Source organism: Heterodontus francisci, unplaced genomic scaffold, assembly GCF_036365525.1.
Source record: "Heterodontus francisci isolate sHetFra1 unplaced genomic scaffold, sHetFra1.hap1 HAP1_SCAFFOLD_337, whole genome shotgun sequence".
In the NCBI taxonomy this organism is placed as follows: domain Eukaryota; kingdom Metazoa; phylum Chordata; class Chondrichthyes; order Heterodontiformes; family Heterodontidae; genus Heterodontus; species Heterodontus francisci.
In genome coordinates this window covers 694,522-716,688 of record NW_027141841.1, presented here as the reverse complement: position 1 = coordinate 716,688, position 22,167 = coordinate 694,522, and the positions used below count along the sequence as shown (strand labels likewise).

Below are 22,167 nucleotides of genomic sequence, written 5' to 3'. Positions count from 1 at the left end.
GTACAGTCCCTCAGTGCTGGGAATTCTGCTGATAGCAGTGTCAAGTGTCACATAGAATTGATCCTTGACATCTGGGGTGGAGGTGAGTGTCGGGACATAGATGCACGTGAGATTAACTGGGCCCGCGCTTGTTGACAAGTGAAGAGTAAGAAGTCTCTCTGAGCCTACTGTGGGTGGTTCACTCATCTCAAGTGGCGTGTATTTTCCTGTGAAACCCACTCCATGCTCACGAGTTGCCTCTTGGGCTTTCCCCTGCCAGAAGAAGGTGTAGTGTTTCTCTTTGAGGGATCCACTTTGAACGAGTCTAGTTTCTTGCAGCACAGCAATGTCCACATTGAGCCTTGTGAGTTCCTTGTCAATCACAGCTGTCTTGTGTGTGTCATCAACCTGCAGAAGGTTGTCGGTAAGGCCAGGACACATGGTCCTCACATTCCAGCTTGTGATGTGAAGGACTGGTGTCTTCTTTGTTGAGTTTGTTTTTCTTGGTGCATAGATTATCAATACGTCTGTTGAGAGATGACTCTCTAAGCTCCAAGCACCCATTGAAGCAAGCAGGTCGTGGCTTCACAGCACCTAACTGACTGGGGGCTGCCCAGCTTGGAGTGAAGGGTAGCTATCCAATGAGACACTATGAGCTCTGCCACTGTCCGAAGTAACCCCTGGCGCTCATTCTCTACACCAGTTGAATGAGAGCTTATGATCAGTAACTGTTTATTCCCGGGTTGTGCGCATGTTTAACCACGAAGCTGGAGTGTCCACTTCAGGGCAGAGGCCTGGGCAAACATTATGGAGACCCGGAGCATCAGGACCCCCTCTCAGCATTGCTCGTATTGTCCAAAGGAAAGGAAAAACCAGTACTGTTTGGTACCTGCTCTGCTGCAGGAGCTGCTGGAAAACTGCCTGATAAGTAACAGGTAACCGCCTCCAGGACTCCACTCCGGATTTACTCTCCAGGTTTACTGCCTCAGCCTTCTTATTTATTTATTTAGAGATACAGTACTGAAACAGACCCTTCCAGCCCACCGAGTCTGCACTGACCCTCAACCAACCATTTATACTAATCCTACATGAATCCCATATTCCCACCACATCCCCGCAATTCCCCTCCCACCTACCTACACTCGGGGCAATTTACAATGGCCAATTTACCTATCAACCTGCAAGTCTTTGGCTGTGGGAGGAAACCGGAGCACCCGGCAGAAACCCACGCAGTCACAGGGAGAACTTGCAAACTCTGCACAGGCAGTACCCAGAATCGAACGCGGGTCACTGGAGGTGTGAGGCTGCGGTGCTAACCACTGCGCCACTGTGTCTTCTTGAGACACCCATTGAGAAGTGAGACCTTTTGCCCAGAGACGGGGCTCTGTTTCTTGGCATCAGGATGGAACCACACACCAGTGGACCTGTATGACATGCACAAGGATATCACACACTGCCCCATCCCTGGTACAGATCAGAGTCAGACACTGAACAGATTGCAACACACAAGGACATCACAACCTTCCCGCTCTCTGGGACAGGTCAGTGTGATACACCAAACAAACAGCACCCCACAGGGACCTCATAAATGCCACGTCCTTGTGACATATCAAGGTCAGACACTGCAAATATTGCAACCACAGGAACGTCACAAATTGCCTCATCCCTCGGTCAGCTCGGTGTCTGACATTGAACATATTGCAACAACAAGGACATTACTGTATAACTCCCTCCATTCTGAAAAACAAGCATTCACCCTACTTTTTACCCTGCAGCCAATTTTGGATCCACACTGCCACTGCCCCTTTAATCCCATCTGCTTGAATTTTGTTAGCAAGTCATAGAGAGATGCAAAACTGAAACAGGCCCTACGGCCCACTGAGTCTGTGCTGACCAACCACCACACATTTATAGTAATCCTACACCAATCCCATATTCCCTACCACATCCCCACCATTCTCTTACCTACATTAGGTGCAACTTACAACAGTCTTTGCTTGTGGGAGGAAACCGGAGTACCCAGCAGCAACACACATAGTCACAGGGAGAACTTGCAAACTCTGCACAGGCAGTACCCAGAACTGAACCTGGGTTGCGAGAGCTGTGAGGTTGCAGTGCCAACCACTGTGCCATTGTGCTGCCCCAAGTCTAGTTTATGGTACCTTTTCAAACACAATTTTGATGTCCAGACACGTACCATCAACCTCACCACCCTCGTCAACTCTCTCTGAAACTTCATCAAAGAAATTAATTCATTACTTATTTCAGACACAATCTTCTGTTAACCAATCTGTCCTGGCTGTCATTTATTAGCCCATGTTCTACCAAGTGACAGCTAATTTCCTCCGATATAATTGTCTCTAAAAGTTTCCCCACCACCGACATTAGACTAATTGGTCTGTAGTTCCTGGGTTTATCTCTCTTTTTGAACAGGGCTGTAATATTGCAGACTTATCTTTTAGTTCTGGAAAGTCTATTGCAGACAATCACTTTGGGCTTGACTTTAACCAATTAAAGCAACAGGATACTTGATTAATAAGTCCAGAACTTTTATTGAGAGTAAAATAGTACTTAATAATTGAAAGTAAAATTATACTTAACAAACTTGGGGAATATAACTTTACAGCTCTGGGGACTGGTCGAGCTTGGTCTCAGAGTGTCACGGTCCTCTTTGTCCAGTCTAGATCCCTCATCAGGTGGAGAACTTGGTTGATGATCTGAGCCTTTACCCCTGAGGTTTTCTCGTGTTCCTGCACACTGAAACCTTACAAGCTCCCTACTTTTAACCCCTGGATGGCCATCACACTACCTTTTAAAATAATAATTGGTCCTAGCTGTTGCTAGGTACATTTAATTAGTTCTTAATGATGTCTTCCACTAACAGCCACCTGTCCTCAGAATCTCAGATATGAGTACAATGGAGTGGTTTCACACTGTCTCCCAATCTGATCTGAAACAAGTTTCCTATTCATTAAATCGAGACTCTTGAAGGTCACGATGTACCATACCATGGGTTTTTTCAGGGGTCCTAGAAAGGTCCATTGTTTGAATAAATTTAGCTGAAACTGCCCTTTCCCACAAAGACACAGAAACTCACAGTAATTAGATTGAACAAACTTTAAATGAAAACCCATTCTCTCTAAAATGATTATTGATTCATTAGTTATAACTCAATCAAGGTTCATTACTTTTACAATCATCTGTTTCAGGATGGGTAGCTACTCATTAATTATGCAGGATATAAACGTTAGGACTGAACACAAAATGGTTCCTTTGGTCATGTGTTCATTATAAAATGGCTTTCTTAACGTTGTTAGTTATGACAATGGATACATTATAAAAATGGTCAAGTTAAACTAAGATCGAACTACCCAAGCTTACCTCCATCCTCCAGTCCTCTGGCATCATTCCCATATTCAAGGAGGATTGAAAGATTGTTGTTTCAGTCTCCGCTATTTCCACCCTTACTTCCCTCAGCAACCCAGGATGCAGCCCATCCTGACCTGGTGACTTTTCTACTATGAGCACTGCTAACCTTGTAATTGTCTCCTCTTTATCTATTTTCATCCCCTCCAAATTCTCCACTTCCTCCTCCTTTACAGTGACATTTGCAGCATCCGGTTGTTTTGTGATGACAGATGAAATGTACTTAATTAGTGCCTCAGCCACACCCTCTGCCTCCACAGGATCTCCTAATTGACCCACCCTTTCATTGACTGTCCATATGTTGGTAAAAGACTTCAGTGTTCCCAGTTATGTGACCTGCTAATCTTTTGTCATACATCTTGCTGATCTCTTTTCCTTTTTCAGCTCTCCTCTGCACTTCCTGTATTCTGCTTGTTTCTGTACTGCATATGAGTCCTCACATGATTTCTCAGTGAATGGTTTTTGAACTATTTTGTAAAAGGATTTAGTTTTGTAAATTTCTCCCTCGCTCCCCTCATGGTCAGGCAGAAAGTTTAACTGCTGTGTTTTCAAACAGCAACAGCTTTATTTGAAAAGCCATTGGGACAGGATTCCGGGTTTTAATCCAGTCACAAATCTGGTTCTGATGTCTTGTGGCTCCAGCTGTCACATGACCTGTCAGAGGATCACCTCATAATTGACCCAGTCATGGAGCTGTGGGTTGATGTTTAAATTGTTGCAAAATAATTTTCCAGAAGGACAATCAAAATGAATCGATATATAAAAGGTAGATTTTGTGAATTTGTGCTCCCAGTGAAAATTCCTGCAGAATCTGCTGGTTTTCATCTCCCCATTTCCCCACAGGAAGCTCTGTGCTCAGAGTCTGTATTCATTCCATCAACATTATACAGAATCATTTCATGGGAGACCCCAGTGTGAATTGTAAGCAGGTGGGTCAGTTTTAACTTTCAAAGTAACACAGAAGCAAAATACTGCAGATACTGGAAATCTGAAATAAAAACAGAAAATGCTGGAAATACTCAGCAGGTCTGGCAGCATCTGTGGAGAGAGAGACAGAGTTAACTTTTCAGATCTGTGACCTTTCATCGGAACTGAGCTGAAATTGTCTGAGGGACTGCGATTGTGGAATCAATTTCAGGGTCAAAGACATTGTACTTGGTAAGGATAGGAAGATGGAGATTATTAAGTATAGTGCAAAAATATAGATGCTTTTACATTATTTTAATCAAAATTGATTTAAACTTTGTGCTCATGAATCCTATCTTTTGATGACAATGACACTGATAACAATGGAAAAGGCAAGACTTGCATTTCACGACCACAGGACATTGCAAAGCCTTTTACAGCCAATGAAGGAAGGACTTTTCAAGTGTCGTCACTCAACAGTACAATAGAGTACCCTACAATAAAGATGTATAAGATTCCCACCACACAAGTGCCAGACCATAACAATCCCAAACAGGAGAGAATCGAACCATCTCCCTTTGACATTCAATGGCATTACTGTAAATCTGAGTTCTTTTTGCCTTCAGTCTGGTTCAGTAAATATGCCGAGTCGGATGTGTCGGTAAAATCAATTACTTTATTTGTGCATTTAGCCAGCTGACTTACTCTAATGCAACGACACTGACTCCACCCCAGAGTCTGTCGGGTCCACCAGAGTAAGTGTTGTTCGTGATACAGATGCTACTGTTTATACATTAAGATTCATGCTACACCCCCTTGTTTAACCAATCAGTGCAGTACAATTTAAATTTCAACCAGGTGATAACGTGGAGTACCTTTGTCACTGAGGTTAACAATACCCTTTATTCTCGATACATACTTGTTACTAACATAATATTGTTTTGCATCAGCAAGATAAAAGAAAACAGACAAGCAAGATAATTAGCAAAAGCAGAGGTATGAGAAACAACATTCTGGTTTCGCTTCACACAATTGTCATGAGTCCTGTGATCCTGTTATCCTTATCAAGTTGCAGCCTGCAGTAACACCAAGCAGTAGTCGTATCATATACGAGGGGCCCTATATTCCTTATCATCACTCACACAGGGATGGACAGCATGTTTCACAGAAGTCCATTTGTTTCAAACCACAGGGAGTCACACAATCAGGCCATAAAAGAACCGATGTCCTTGCAATTACCAGTGTCGGCTAGTCTTTACAATCTCACACTCTCTGCTTTTACTTTCAACTATTTCATTGTGGTTTCTGCCACTTAAAATCAAAGCTTAGCAAAGCTACTATTCATAACTTGCTATATTTCCCATTAAGCATAGTGCCATGTCTTTCTGCTCACTTCCACATTACCATCGCTGAATCCCCCACTCTCAACAACCTGGGGTTACCATTGAGCACCAACTGAACTGCAGTAGCCATATAAATATTATGGCTACAAGAGCAGGTCGGAGACGAGGAATCCTGCGGCAAGTAACTCACCTCCTGACTCCCCAAAACCTGTCCAAAAGTCAGGGATGTGATGGAATACTCTCCACTTGTCTGGCTGGGTGCAGCTCCAACAATACTCAAGAAACTCAACAGGACAAAGCAGCCCACTTGATTGGCACCCCATTTACAACATTCATGCCCTCCATCACTGGCACACAGTGGCAGCAGTGTGTACCATCCACAAGATGCACTGCAGCAATGCGCCAAGGCTCCTTAGACAGCACCTTCCAAACCTGCGACCTTTATCACCTCGAAGGACAAGGGCAGCAGATGCATGGGAACACCACAACCTGCAAGTTCCCCTCCAAGCCACACACCAGCCTGAATTGTAACTGTATCACCGTTCCTTCACTGTTGCTGGGTCAAAATCCTGGAACTCTCTTCATAACAGCAGCACATGGACTGCAATGGTTCAAGAAGGCAGCTCAGCACCACCTTCTCAAGGCAATTAGGGATGGATAATAAATGCTGGCCTAGCCAGCGACACCCACCTCCCATGAATGAATAAAAAAATGATAATATCCTGTAATCCTCCGAAGAAGAAAATGCAGATGGAAATGAAAAATAATAAAACACAGTCAGCATGGATTTCACAAAGGAAGACTTGATTAACCTTATCTTTGAAAAATCAAAAGCAAGAGTAATATAGCAGATGTAGAAGAGTTTAAGTTAATAAAGCCTCATCCATTTATGTGCTTGAACGATCAAATTGTGGGTTAACAAACAAGCACACTGACAGAGCTGCATGTTGTGCTTTCTAAATTACCCGAAAGCAGGGTGTTAATGAGTTAAATCTTCAGGCTGCTGCAACCAGAATAGCCATTGTCCACGATCAGTTTTACTGTTATAAATAAAGGATGGAACATTCATCGTGAATCTATAGAAACAGTCTGGTCCTGCACACTGCAGACACATCCACGTCATCACCAACCAGCTCTCCTATAATTGGTGCAGTTATTTGACTTTGCCCCATTCGCTCCATGGAATTACTTTTAAAAGATTTTAAATTACAAGCAGTTTTGTTAATGTTCAGCCTTTGAGAAGAAATCATTCCCTGGCCACAGCGGAGAGAGCATTGAATATAAAACAGTAGACTACCAGGTAACACAGTGAAAGCTGATCAGCTAATCTATAATTACTTACATTTCTTACTTTTGCTCTTGCTATTCGGTTTTTCAGCATTTTCAGCTCCTGACTGTGGATATTATTGTGATTAAATGTGAAAAGATGCACTTTGTCTCAGCCCCGGTATATTGGCTCTTTCTCTGTACAGTGCTGTACACACTCAGATACTGACAGTGTCTCTCCCTCCCTCAACTTTCCAGCCCTGACGGTGCAGAAAGCGCTGCTCAAAGTTACACATTCTGACTGTTTACAGTTGATTAGTGAGAGATTATTAACGTATCCTTCTGCAGCCCTGCCTCGGTTAATAACAGCAGATCGAAGCCACATTTCAGATACAGAAACAATTATTCACTCTTCCCCAGAGTGAGTGAGGCCGGGACAAGCAGCAACATTCCAGCCCCACACTCTGCAATTACCCAGCACCAGCAGAAAGCAGTGAATACAGATTCAATCAGTGGGTTAATGTCCATTACAGGGATGCAAGATTCCACTGCCCAGGACAAACATCCCCATACACCGAGAACAAGCTCAGGAAAACCCGGGGGAGTTAATATCCCAATCACTGAGCATTCCAGCAATATTGAACAAGTTCCTGAACTGAGTGAACCTTTCAAATTGCAGAAGTGATGATGAGGTCAAAAAGGTCTGAAGAGTTGAGGTGACTGAGCGGTTTGAGCTTCTCTGTTCAGGTTGCAGCTTTCACTGGAGGCATGTGTTTAAATCCCACTTCTGACAACTTGATTTTCAGTTACTTTGCAGAGCTTCCTTGAAGGTTTGAGGTAGAGTAAATACTGAGGAACTGCTTCTAACTGCTGAACGGTCAATAACCGAAGGCTGCAGATTTAAGGTGACTCACAAAACCAGAAGGAACTTGAGGAAAAATTCCTTCCTGCAACATGTGGTTAGGATTTCAGTTATGTGGATAGCTTGGAGAAGCTGGGGTTGTTCTCCTTCGAGAGGAGATTTGATAGAGGTGTTCACAATCATGAGGGGTCGTGACAGACCCGATAGAGAGAAACTGTTGGTAGAAGGATTGAGACTCAGGTAAAAGCTGTGGCTCAGTTGGTCACACTCACCTCGAAATCACAAGCTTCTGGGTTCAAATTTCACAGCTGACACTCCAGTACAGCACTGAGGGTGTTGAAGGTGCTGCCTTTCAGGTGTGATGTTAAACCAAGACCTGGTCTGCATGTTTGGGTGAATGTAAAAGATCCCATGCTGCAATTTCAAACAAGTGAAGAGCAATTCTCCCTGGTGTTGTGATCAATATTTGCCCCTCAATCAGATCAGTTGGTCATTATCACATTGCTGTTTGTGGGTATTAGCTGCTGCATTTCTGACATTACAACAGTGATGACACTTCAAAAGTATTTCATTGTTTATAAAGTGCTTTGGTATGTCCAGTGGTCAGTAAAGGTGCTATATAAATGCAAGTCTTTTCTTTCTTTATCACAACACATAACTGTGTAAACAATGGTTCCTCATGTCATCTCTGCTGCTTCTGCCAATCACCTGATATCTGTGTCCTCTGCTTACTGACCCTTTTACCACTGGAAACTGTTTCTCCTTATTTAAACTATTGAAGAACTTCATGGCTTTGAACAAATGTGTCAAATCTCTTCTGAATTTTCTCTGCTGCAAGGAGAACAACCCCAGCTTCTCCAATCTCTCCACAGAACTGAAATCCCTCACCCTGCTACCATTGTGGTAAATCTCTTTTTTATTCTTTCATGGGATGTGGGCCTTGCTGACACAATATGATTCCTGTCAACGCAGCGGCCCGCTGACATCATCGGACGGTGCCAAGCTGTGCATAGGCACAGCTACATCTTGCCAGGATTAAGTGGCACAGGCGTAGGATCATGTCATTGCGCAGCACCAACATCATCGCATATCCGCGCCTGGTCCATCTTCGCACATGTGCGCGAAAGCGTCATCGGGTATCCAGCCCCTCACTCAGCTGGAGGAAGCGGCTGAATAGGAGACTTTGAAGCTGGAGATCTCCCCCCTCGGCAACTCGCTCCAGGCCTCGACGCTTCCTCCCCTCAGCCGCTCGCTCCACACCTCGATGCTCCCCTGGACAATTGTTCCCCACTCGCGTCGTCCAGTACTATGGCCGCTTGCTCTCTGCCCCCCATCCCCCGCTCCAGCCGCTAGCTCTAGGCCGTGCCACTTCCCTCCTCTAGGCCACTCACTACTCGCTCCTACGTTACACTTTGCAGCTCACCTTGCTTCTTCTGGCGGAGCGTGGAGACTGGACAAACGTGGGAGAAAGTGGCCGAGAGAAGGGAAGCAGCGCCGCATTGAGGTAACAGCTGGAGGGGAGGTGGGGGGTGGGGAGTGAGCGAACGACCAGAGAATGGGATGACGTGATCGGGAGACAATCGGCCAGGGAAGTAGGGGGGGTGGAGCAGCGAGGTCTGGAGCGAGCGACTGTGGAGTGTGGAAGTGGCTGGTGCGAAGGAGGGGCGGAAAGCGAGTTGTGCCACCTGGTGGTTGCGTTGTCAGCAAACGCCGCCTTTATTGTCCATCCTTAATTGCCCTTGAGAAGGTGGTGGTGAGCCGCCTTTTTGGAGCTGCTGCTGCCCACGTGTTGTACGTAAACCCACAGTGCTGTTAGGAAGGGATTTCCAAGATTTTGATCCAGTGACAGTGAAGGAATGGTGATATAGTTCCCAGTCAGGACAGTGTGTAACTTGGAGGGGAGCTTGCAGATGGTGGTGTTCCCATTCATCCAATGTCCTTCTAGATGGTCGAGGTTGGGGGTTTGGAAGGTGCTGTCGAAAGAGGCTTGGTGAGTTGCTGCAGTGCATCTTGTAGACGGTACACACTGCTGCCACTGTTCACTGGTGGTGCAGGAAGTGAATATTTAAAGTAGTGGGTGGAGTGCTGATCAAGTGATCTGCTTTGTCCTGGATGGTGTTGAGTTTCTTTGGTGTTGTTGGAGCTCCACTCTTCCAGGCAAGTGGGGAGTATTGCATCACACTCCTGACTTGTGCCTTGCAGATGGTGGACAGGAGGTGAGATACTTGCAGCAGAATTCCCAGCCTCTGACCTGCTCTTGTAGCTATGGTATTTATATGACTGATCCAATTCAGTTTCTGCTCATTGGTAACCCCCCGGATGTTGACAGTGAAGGATTCAGCAATGGTAATATCATTGAATGTCAAGGGGAGATGGTTAGATTCACTCTTGTTGGAAATGGTCATTGCCTGGCATTTTTGTGGCGTGCGTGTTACTTGCCACTTATCAGTCCAAGCCCAATCTTGCCCAGGTCTCTCAACATATGGACACGGACTGCTTCAGTATCTGAGGAGTTATTAATGCAACTGAACATTTTGCAATCATCAGTGAACATTTCCACTTCTGACCTTATGATGGAAGGAAGTTTATTGATGAAGCAACTGAAGGCGGTTGGGGCCTAGGACACTACCCTGAGGAACTCCTGAGCGATGTCTGGTGCTGAGATGATTCGCCACCAACAACCAGCACCATATTCCTTTGCACAAGGTATGACTCCAACCAGTGGAGATTTTTCTCCTTGATTGCCATTGACTTCAATTTTGCAAGGGCTCCTTGATGCCCTTGGCAAGAGCAGTCACTGTCACCTCCCCTCACCTCCTGAATTCAGCTCTTCTGTCCATATTTGGGCCAAGGCCATAATGAGGTCAGGAACTAAGTGGCCCTGGCAGAACCCAAAATGAGCATTGGTGAGTGGATTATTGCTGTGTATGTGCTGCTTGATAGCACTGTCAACGACACATTCCATCACTTTACTGATGATCAAGAGGAGGCTGATCGGGGAGGAATTGACAAGGTTGGATTTGTCCTGCCTTTAGTATACAGAACATACCTGGGCAATTTTCCACATTGCTGGGTAGATGCCAGTGTTGTAGCTTGGCGGGCGGCGTGGCTAGTTCTGGAGCACAAGTCTTCAGCACTGCAGCCAGGATGTTGTCAGTATCCAGAGCCTTCAGCCATTTTTTGATAGCATGTGGAGTGAAGTGGATTTAGATTGGCACCTGTGATGCTGGGGACCTCAGGAGGAGGCCGAGATGGATTATCTACTTGGCACTTCTGGCTGAAGATGGTTGCAAATGATTCAACCTTATATTTTGCACTGATATACTGGTCTCCCCTATCATTAAGGATGGGGATATTTGTGGAGCCTCGTCCTCCTGTTAATTGTTTAATTATCCACCACCATTCAGGACTGGATGTGGCAGGACTGCAGAGCTATGATCTGATCAGTTGGTTGTGAGATCACTCAGTTCTGTCTATTGCATGCTGCTTCCGCTATATGACATGCAAGTAATCCTGTGTTGTAGCTTCACTCATTTTTAGGTCTGCTTGGTGCTGCTCCTGACATGCCCTCCTGCACACTTCATTGAACCAATATTGCTCCCTTGGCTTGATGGTAATGGTAGAGTGAGGGATATGCCAGGCCATGAGGTAACATATTGTGTTTAAATACAATTCTGCTGCTGCTGATGACCCACAGTGCCTCATGGATGCCCAGTTTTGAGCTGCCAGATCTGTTCATTTCTTCCCTCAGAAATAATTTGAAAAGAAATTCTGAAGAAATGCATGAACTAAATAAAAAGGAGAGAGAAATAAATACTGACAAAATAGATGGCAGCATTTGGAAGGTAAAAAGATTTCAGTTTTATTATTGATGTGTGAGAGGAATATATCACACTTTGGGGCTTCTGTAAGTGGATTTACTGATAATCTGGGGAATTGATGGGAAGCTGCTTCATGGTTGGTGGAACAAATTCCCGCCCTTAGGGTGGCGCCAACAGCTGCATCCGTCCAATAGCAGACAGAGTAGAAGTACTGTATCAGGCCTTGTTAGCTCAGTTGGTAGAGCATGAGACTTTTAATCTCAGGGTCTTGGATTTGAGACCCTTGTTGTGTGGTTGTTCTTCCCTTTTTCAGTCTTCATCAGCAGAGAGTTCAAGGAGTGTTTGAAATTACATTCAACAACATCACCAGATTTCAACTACTCCCCCGCCCCGCCCCCTCCCAGTGCAGTTGATAGGACCCTCAACCTCTGCCTTCCCCCTTCCCCTCCCTCCCAGAACTGCGACAGGGTTCCCCTTGTCCTCACTTTCCACCCCACCTGCCTCCACAGCCAAACGATCATCCTCCACCATTTCCGCCACCTCCAGCGTGATGCCACCACCAAACGCATCCTCCCATTCCCCTGTCAACATTCTGAAGGGATTGTTCCCTCCGCGACACCCTGGTCCACTCCTCCATTACCCTGACACCTCGTCCCCTTCAGAAGGCACCTTCCCATGCAATCGCAGGAGATATAATACCTGCCCTTTTCCCTCCTCTCTGCTCATTATCTAAAGCCCCAAACACTCCTTTCAGGTGAAGCAGCTATTTACTTGTACTTCTTTCAATTATGTATACTGTATTCACTGCTCACAATGCGGTCTCCTCTAAACTGGGGAGACCAAACGCAGATTCGGTGGAACACCTCTGCTCAGGCCGAAACCATGACCCTGAGCTTCTGGTTGCTTGCAATTTCAACACTCCCCCCTGCTCTCATGTCAACATTTCTGTCTTTGGCCTGCTCCAGTGTTCCAGTGAAAATCAACCCAAGCTCGAGGAGCAACACCCGACCTTTTGATTCGGCACTCTGCAGCCTTGTGGATTGAACATTGTGTTCAATAACATCAGAGTATGACTGGTGTCAGGCAACCACAAGCATTAACACACTCTTTGCCTTTGTCCCAGGACAGCTTTGTTATTTAATCTCTAATGCCCTCTGCCCTATCAAACACCTTCCCCTTTGTTCTCTCCCACATGCCCCTCCCCTTCACTTGTTTAAAACCTAATTCTTTTCTAACCAGTGTCAGTTCTGATGAAATGTCACAGACCAGAAACGTTAACTCTGTTTCTCTCACCACAGATGCTGCCAGAGCTATTGAGTATTTCCAGCACTTTTTGTTTTTTTGTCAGATTTCCAGCATCTGCAGTATTTTGCTTTTATTGTGTCAGAAAGTCTTTCCTTGATTCAGGACTCTTACCTCTCTCCAGAATCTCTCTGCTAAAGATTGAACTTTATCTAATTTCACTCATAGCTCAGGGTCAGTGTGGCACAGTGGGACTTCTGGCTGTCTCCCACTTCACAATCCATCAGTACTGAAAAAACAATGGGGAATATTACTGATATGTTGTGTTCTGTAACTTTTTAGAAACACTTTAATGTATATATTGTCTTCCAAAGCAGTGCCAGAATGGTGGCTTTAGTGTGTTGTTGAAAAAGCTTTGTTGAGTTCGTGCTGTTCTAACAGTTCTTGGTTCGATCCCAGGTATTGGCACTTTCAACCTCTCCTGTGTATTTTTCTTTGGCTCCAATTGTCAAGCTGCATGATTTACTCTGAAATTAGCACCAGAGAACCAAGGCACCAGCCAGCATGAGGAGCTGAAATTAGCACAGCTCAAATCCACTTAATATTTCTGACTGAAGATGGTTGTAAATGCTTCAGCTTCATCTTTTGCACTGACGTGTTTAGCATCACCATCATTGAGGATGTGAATGTATTTGGAGCCTCCTCATCTTGTTAGTTATTTCATTATCCGCCACCATTCACGACTGGATGTGGCAGGACTGTGGAGCTGTGATCTGATCCTGAGGGAGATATCCGTGCGTGGAGAGGCGGGAGTGATCCTGAAGAGGGTGCGCGAGCCTGGAGTGGAAGCTTTCCGTGGAGGTGCAGGAGTCGGCCATTCAGCCCCAGTGTTTTATAAAGGTTTAGCATAACTTATTTGCTTTTACTCTATGCCTCTATTAATAAAGCCAAGTGTCCTGTTTGCTCTTAGCAATCTTTTCAAACCTTGATCAAAAAAGATTGGTGTACATTGTCTCATTCTTCCTCCTAAACTGTATCACTTCACAATTCTCTGTGTAAAATTTTATCTGTTGTGTGAAAGCCCATTTTACCAGTGTGTTTAAGTTCATCTGAAGTGTGTTACTGTCACTGGCATAGGACGAAATTCATGAGCATTCTTTGATGCCATCTCCGTGGAAAGAGCAATCTTACACACGAGCTCAAATTGGGATTTTGTGTGTTTAGTATCTTTCCTCATCCACCAATATAAGCACAAATCTGTCTCATAATGTACGGTCTAAGAATGTGCCAATGTTGCAATGTGGTGATAAATTCTTCAGTGTCACAATGTACTCACCAACTGTTTCACTACTTTTCTGATTTCTGGATCCAAGTTTGTAGCTCTCCGCGATCTCTAGTGGCTTAGGGTTGAGCCTCACTTCAACGAAGAAACGGAAAATTATGATTTAAAGATTACACTGTCAATCATTCACATCTCTGTCTTCTCCTGAACTTCGAGTTCAAATTTGTTTGTGAAGTTGAGTCACACATTAAGACAGCACAGTCTTTGTCTTTGTGAAGGAAGTGATTTGGGAATGGCTGTTTGAAACTGTCCCTTCTTGCACAGAAATTCAGTGCAAATACTTGGTCACTCACAATTTCCTTGAGAGAAATTTGTACACAATCGCATTCGACACGGAAACTGCCTCAGCATTAATCTCACTGAAGCAGAATGTGACTGTGTTGTATGTTTCAGAATGTTGGTGCCGTTATTTGTCGCTTTTAACCGAGACACGGACACAGGGCAAGGTTGATCCGAGGTTGGAATATGTTATCATTCAGGAGCAAGAAAAATCAAAAGGAACAAAATAAGAAAACCCAGTCTCCAGATTTGAGAATCTGTAGATCCGCTTTGGGAAAGTGAATCAGAGCAGAATGAAGGGTGAACTGTCCAGAAGAGATGAAGACACAGCTCAGTCAACACGTTCCCCTGGTTTATGATGCTGGAACATTCCTCACACAGAAATGATTCAACCCAATGACAAACATTCTTCCAGCTGATAATTTATGCTACTGATTTAAGGACTGTCTCATGTGGTTACCGAGTGATGAAGAGAAGATATTAAACTTTGTTCTATTCAATCTAGCTGTGATGAAGTTTGAATTTTTCCACCTTTTATAAACAGTATTTGAAGGGTCTCGGTAACAATGTTCAGTGTTGATGAGAGTGGGGTCTGGGTGAGAAGCTGCTGAGTGTGACAGGGTCAGGACTGGATGCAGGAAGTTCTCTGACAGTCTCCCTCTATCTCTCTAATGGGTTTGAGTTGATTTACGACTGGTAGCTTTTATTTTACTTTTCTTATTTAGAGATACAGCACTGAAACAGACCCTTCGGCCCACCGAGTCTGTGCCAACCAGCAACCCCCCATTTATACTAATCCTACATTAATCCCATATTCTCGACCACATCCCCACCATTCTCCTACCACGTACCTACACTAGGGACAATTTACAATGGCCAATTTACCTATCAACCTGAAAGTCTTTTGGAGGTGGGAGGAAACCAGAGCACCTGGCGGAATCCCACACAGCCACAGGGAGAACTTGCAAACTCCACACAGGCAGTACCCAGAACTGAATCCTGGTCGCTGGAGCTGTGAGGCTGTGGTGCTAACCATTGCGCCACTGTGCTGTTGTTGGTGTTTTGATAAATGAGGGAAGTTCCCTCCACCCACTTTTTTTGGACAGACAGTGTGGTGTAAGGATGTAAAGGGTTAATGCTGAAGATAGTGGGATCAACCCCTCCCACTGTCAGAGTGATGATGTAACAGTCACATGAGATGAAGTTTGGGAGAAGAGAGAGCAGCACCAAGGATGCTAGCTTAGCAGGCTTGATGAGTGAGTATCTCAAATTGTGTAAATTAGAAAAGAGTGCTTAGTTCTTTCAGCAGGAACTGTGTCCAGAAAATATCGAGAAACTCACAATTTTATTATTCAGGATTCGGAACACAGATATTAATTCCAAGTGACAGTTCTGGGACCAATTAACAAAAAAAGCAGAGAACAATATTGCTCACTGATTGAAATCCCCAAGTGGGGAGACAGTTAAACAGGTGATCTGTTGGGGCATCCTTCGATCCAAGGTTTTAGCAACATTTAATCTCCCTTTCTGGTGAAATTCTCTGTTATTTGCATCTTTTTTTATCAGCTTTGATGGGCGAGTGAAAAAACTGAAAAAACTGAACAGTTCCATCCTTTCTTTTCTTCCTTCGTCTCTTCTTTCCATCAGTTTCTCTTTTCTGTCCCAGATCAATATAATGATGAAAATTCCAATTTATTCAGCTGTTTCTGGTGTTTTACCCATTCCAATCAATATTTCAACATTCCAATCAAATCGATTTGTTATTCCACAGTGTCTCTCCATGTGTTTTATTCTGTTGTATTCTCTCACAGTCTGTTTGATGATCAATGTTGCACCTCACTCTATGTTCTGGTGAAGATCAGAAGCAGAGATATCTGCTTACCCCACCCGACAAGTCGGCCTGAGGCTGTGTCTCTCTGATCATGTGGAGTTAAAGCAATTCTTCCAGTCAGTTAGTTCAGTTGTCATTTCATGAGAAATTCGGTCATCATGACTTCGTCAGTGACCAAATGGTTCAGGTGTCTGAGTGTTGTTAATCATGATGTGATGAAATGATTGTATGTTCCAGTCTTTCCGTGGTGGGTTTTCACACTGAGGAGAAACGTGTTGGACATGGTCTGGAAATGTTTCACACCACTCCATTCCCAACTTCATTGACTGACAGAAGATATATTTCCATCATGACACAGCTGGCTGCACAGCCAGAAACTGTGTTGAAGTTGACAGCTATGCTTGGGCAACTGACAAGGTGGCCGAGAGGTTAAGGCGATGGACTGCTAATCTATTGTGCTCTGCACACGTGGGTTTGAATCCCATCTTTGTCGCTAGTTTATGAACTATTTAGTGTATTGTTTATGTGTAAAGTCAGCCTCAAAACCTGTTCTTGTCAATGTCCAGACAGTGACTCCAGAATTTGTTATACTTTATTAAAATTGAGACAGACAATTGGAATTCTTCACCCAAACTGCACTGGAATGAAGATCAAATAGGGATCACGAAACGGAGCAGTATTTTTCCTCCCCTCCTTCCTTCCATCTTTGCTTTCTCTGGATTTGGACCAAGTGAAAGACAAATGGGAAAAGCAAATGGCGAGGGAGCAGATGCAGAAAATTATCCTTTGGCAAGAAATTTATTTTCAAATCTTCTTGATAGATTAAGTGAGTGAGCAATGCTTTGGCAGATGGAGTTTAAAATGAGGGGTCATCTACTACCTACGATAGATCAGAGTGTTTTTTTGTAAGAGGTGAGATGTTGGAAACGGCGGAGGAGCAGAGACCCGAATACTGAATTAATAAAAGCTAGTGGACTGGTCGAAAATAATGTGAAAAGTGAACAGAATATGAAGATTGGAACTCATGTTGCAGTGATATAAAGCTCTGTGCTCCTGAAGTAAATGTCCAAGCCCAGATTGTGGGGAATCTGTGGAGAGTGATTTGGTTTTTATTCATTCTTGGGTGTGAGTATCGCTGATAAGGCTAGCATTTTTTACCCATTCCTATTGCCGTTGGGAAGGTGGTGGAGAGCTGCCTTCTTGAACTGATGCAGTCCATATGGTGCAGGAACACCTACAGTGCTATTGGGGAGGGAGTTCCAGGATTGTGACCCAACAACAGTGAAGAAATGGCGATATAGTTCCAAGTCAGGATGGTGAGTGACTTGGAGGGGAACCTGCAGGTAGTGAGTTCCCATGCATCTGCTGCCCTTGTCCTTCGAGGTGGTAGTGGTCACGAGTTTGGAAGGTGCTGCTGAAGGATACTTGGCGAGTTTCTGCAGTGCATATGGAGATGGTACACACTGCAGCCACTGTTTACTGGTTGTGGAGGGATTAAATGTTAACGGTGGTGGGTTAGGTGCCGATCAAGTGCGCTGCTTTGTCCTGGATGGTGTTGAGCTTCTTGAGTGTTGTTGAGTGGGATGTATTCCATCACACTCCTGACTTGTGCCTTGTAGATGGTGGACAGGATTTGGGGTGTCAGGAGGTGAGATACTTGCTGCAGAATTCGTAATCTCTGACCTGCGCTTATAGCCACAGCAAAGATGTGACTGGGCCAGTTACGTTTCTGGTCAAGATGTTGATGGTGGGGGATTTAACGATGATAATGCTTCTGAATATCCAAAGGTAGATTTTTTTCTCTCTCATTGGAGATGTTCACTGCTTGGCACTTGTGTGGCCAGAAGGTTGCTTGTCACTTATCAGCTCAAACCTGAATGTTGTTCAGGTCTTGCTGCTTGCAGGCACAGACTGCTTCAGTATCTGAAGAGTTGTGAGTCATCATCTAACATTCCCACTTCTGACTTATGTTGAAGAGAAAGTCGTCAGTGAAACAGCTGGGGTGTTTGGGTCTAGGACACTACCCTGAGAAACTCCAGAGGCAATGTCCTGGGCTGAGATGATTGGCCTCCTCTAACCGCAACATTTTGTTTTGTGCGAGGTACAACTCCATCAAGTGAAGAGTTTTCCCCCTGATTCCCAGTGACTTCAATTTTGCATGGAATCCTTGATGCCACACTCACTCAAGAGCAATCACTCTCACCTCTCCTCTGGAATTCCGCTCTTTTGTCTCTGTTTGGACCAAGCTGCAATGAGATCATACGAACAGAAGATCAGAAGAACTAGTAGCAGGAGTAGGCCATTTGGCCCCTCGAGCTTGCTCCGCCATTCAATAGGATCATGGCTGACCTGATCATGACCTCAACCCCACATTCTTGCCTGCCCACATAACCCTTGGCTCTCTTGTAGATAAAAATCTTGAAGACATTCAATGACCCAGCCTCCACTGCTCTCTGCGGTAAAGAATTCCAAAGATTAATGACCCTCTGAGAGAAGAAATTCCTTCTTCAATGAAAAACCCCTGAATCTGAAGCTATGTCCCCTAGTTCTAGATTCCACCACGAGGGGAAGCATCCTCTCAGCATCTACCCTGTCAAGTCCCCTCAGAATCGTATATGTCTCAATATGTTCTCCTTTCATTTTTCTCAGCTCCAATGAGTATTGGTCCAACCTGCTCAACTTTCCTCATCAGACAACACCTTCATCACAGGAATCAATCCAATGAACCTTCTCTGAACTGCCTCCTATGAAAGTATATCCCTCCTTAAATAAGGAAACCAAAACTGCACACAGTACTCCAGGTGTGGTTTCACCAGCACCATGTACATTTGTAGCAACACTTCTCTACTTTTATACTCCATCCTCCTTGCAATAAAGGGTAACATTCCATTTGCCTTCCTAATTATTTGCTGTACCTGCATGGTAACTTTTTGTAATTCACGTACATGGACACCCAGATCCTTCTACACCGCAGCATTCTGTAATCTCTCACAATTTAAATAATATTTTGCTGTTCTATTCTTCCTACCAAAGTGGATAACCTCACATTTTCCCACATTCTACTCTATCTGGCAAATTATTTCCTGGAGCTGAGAGACCCAGCCAGAACCTAAACTGAGCATCGATGAGCAGATTATTGTTCAGTGTGAGGTGCTTGATAGCACTGTTGGTGACATCTTGCATCACTTTGCTGATGATTGATAGTAGACTGATGGGGCGGCAATTGGTCGGATTGGATTTGTCCTGCATTTCTTTTAAGGAGAGGGCACAGTTGGGCAATTTTCCACATTGTCAAGTAGAGGCCCGTGTTGCAGCTCTACTGGAACAGCTTGGCTGAGAGCGCAGCTAGTTTTGGAGCACAAGTCTTCAGTACTAGAGCCGGGATGTTATTATTGCCTATAATCTTTGCTGTATCGAGTGCCTTCAGCTGTTTCTTGCCATTATGTGGAGTGAAGCGAATTGGCTGAAAACTGGAAGCTGTGATGCTGGGGACCTCAAGAGGCTGAGATGAATCATCCACTGAGCAATTTCTGACTGAAGATGGTTTCAAATGCTTCAGCTTCACCTTTTGCACGAACGTGCTCGGCTCCACCAACATTGAGGACAGGGATGTTTTTGGAGACTCCTCATCTGGTTCGTTATTTAATTGTCCTCCACCATTCATGACTGGATACCTAGTTTATCAGGGCAGTGCCCTAGGCCCAACCATCCTCAGCTGTTTCATTGATGGCTTTCTCTTCAACATAAGTGAGAAGTGGGAATGTTCGCTGATGATTCACAACTCATCAGATACTGAAGCAATCTGTACCTGCAAGCAGCAAGACCTGAACAACATTCAGGCTTGAGCTGATATGTGACAAGCAACATTCTTTGATCTGATCCTGAGGGAGATATCCGTGTGTGGAGTGGCGTGATGTATGGAGAGTGATTCTGAAAAGGGTGTCTGAACCTGGAGGGCAGAATCTGTGGAGAGTGGTCCTCAAAGGATGTCCATGTCTGGAGATTTCGGAATTCTGAAGAGGGTCTCCGAGCCAATAGTGCTGGGATGTATGGAGCGTGATCCTGAAGTGGGTGTCCGAGCTTGGAGTGGCAGGATCTATGGAGAGTGATCCTGAAGTGGGTGTCCGAGCCTGGAGTGGCAGGATCAGTGGAGAGTGATCCTGATGAGTGTGTGTAAACCTGGAATGGAAGCTTTCTGTGGAGGTACAGGAAGAGGCCGTTCATTCCCAGTATTTTATAAAGGTTTAGCATAACTTATATGCTTTTACTCTATGCCTCTATTAATAAAGCCAAGTGTCCTGTTTGCTCTTAGTTACCTTTTCAATCCTTCTAACATTGGTGTGCATTGTCTCTCTGCTCCTGCACCCAGTTTAGAATTGTAACGTTTCATTTATATGGCATTCTTCTTTCCAAATTGTATCACTTCACACTTCTCTGTGTAAAATTTCATCTGTTATGTGAAAGCCCATTTTTCCAGTTTTTTTTAAGTTCCCCTGAAGTGTGTTACTATCACTGGCATAGGACAAAATTCCTGAGCATTCTTTGATGCTATCTCCATGGACAGAGGAATCTTATAAGTGAGCTCAAATGTAGGATTTTGTGTGTTTAGTATCTTATTTCACCCACCAATATAAGCACAAATATGTCACGTAAATCTTGTTCACTGCAGTCCCTGCTGCTGTTTGCTGCCTATATTTACAGACTTTTATCTCAACCTCGTCACCATGTTCTCTAATATATTCAGGGGGCATTAGCAGAGAAAATGTTCACCAAACATGGCAAGTGCAAGGAAATGTTTATTTATGTCATTATGTCATGAACATAATATACACATTTTTACATGTGTGAATCATCAAGATGTGTCTTCATAAATGGAACCCCGTCACAATAAACACTGTCACCTTTCAATGTTTAGCAGACAGGTTTGATGGCCTGATGTGTGTGAATCCCATATTAATGTGTCTGTACAAAGTTCGGGAAAAGATGGAGATATGAATAATTTACAGGGAAATCTTTTAAACATATTACCACATCTCTCACTCACAAAGATCTGCAAACACATGGATTCCAAAAGAACCTGAGTACAAAATCACCTAAAATAAACACAGCCAGAGAGACTTGCAATAACCTGTAGCTCAGGGAAAGTACATGATGTTATGGAAGGGATTCTGTTCCCTTTAAAATATTTTTTGAAGAAGTCATAATCAAACTGGATATATGTAGGACCAGTTCCTTTTCAAGAGGGCACCAAAAGAACCAATTTGGCAACTATGTTTACTGGTTGTCACATGATTCAAGTTAAATATAGAACAGAAACTCTGGTAACAGGGAGAAATGTGGACAGAGAAGTCAGTCATGCCCCTTAATTGGACAAGCTTGGCAGCAGCAGCGCAAACCTAAGACAGCAGAAAACTCAAAACTTTGGTTGTAGCAGTCAGTGTGTTTTACCTGCTGGAGTGAGCAGCTGATAAAGTTAGCCTGAAGAATCGTCAAGGAAGGAGAGAAGACCACAACCCAGTTTGTTTTCCAGAAATCTTTAAAAGACCCTGAGAAGTCCACTGAGTTAATGCATCTTGTCGCATGTCTTTGAAGAAGGCCTGCTAAAATTAATTCTCAATGCCTTCTGAAAAGAACTGATCTAAAATACCCTCGTGACCTGTCGACGTATACTCGGAAATTAGACTGGATTCCAGTTTTGGAGCAACATATCTCATCTGATGATTTCTTCAAAAATGAACAAATAAACAGCCCAAGAGGTTTTTTTTTGTCTGTAACAGAGTGCTGAATGGAAAAAAAACCCTTTTATTTTTTCAGCTATCCAGTGTGTGTGTGTGCATGTGGCTCGAAGATTAAAAAAAGGACTTTAAAAG

The 22,167-nt window shown here is 44.2% G+C and overlaps 1 non-coding gene across 1 annotated transcript; it reads left to right on the top strand.

The window, feature by feature from the left end:
• Window positions 1-16,708: 16,708 nt before the first annotated feature.
• trnas-gcu (transfer RNA serine (anticodon GCU)) lies at window positions 16,709-16,790 on the top strand. Its single transcript has one exon. It is a non-coding gene; the product is annotated as a tRNA-Ser (tRNA).
• The last annotated feature ends 5,377 nt before the right edge of the window (window positions 16,791-22,167 follow it).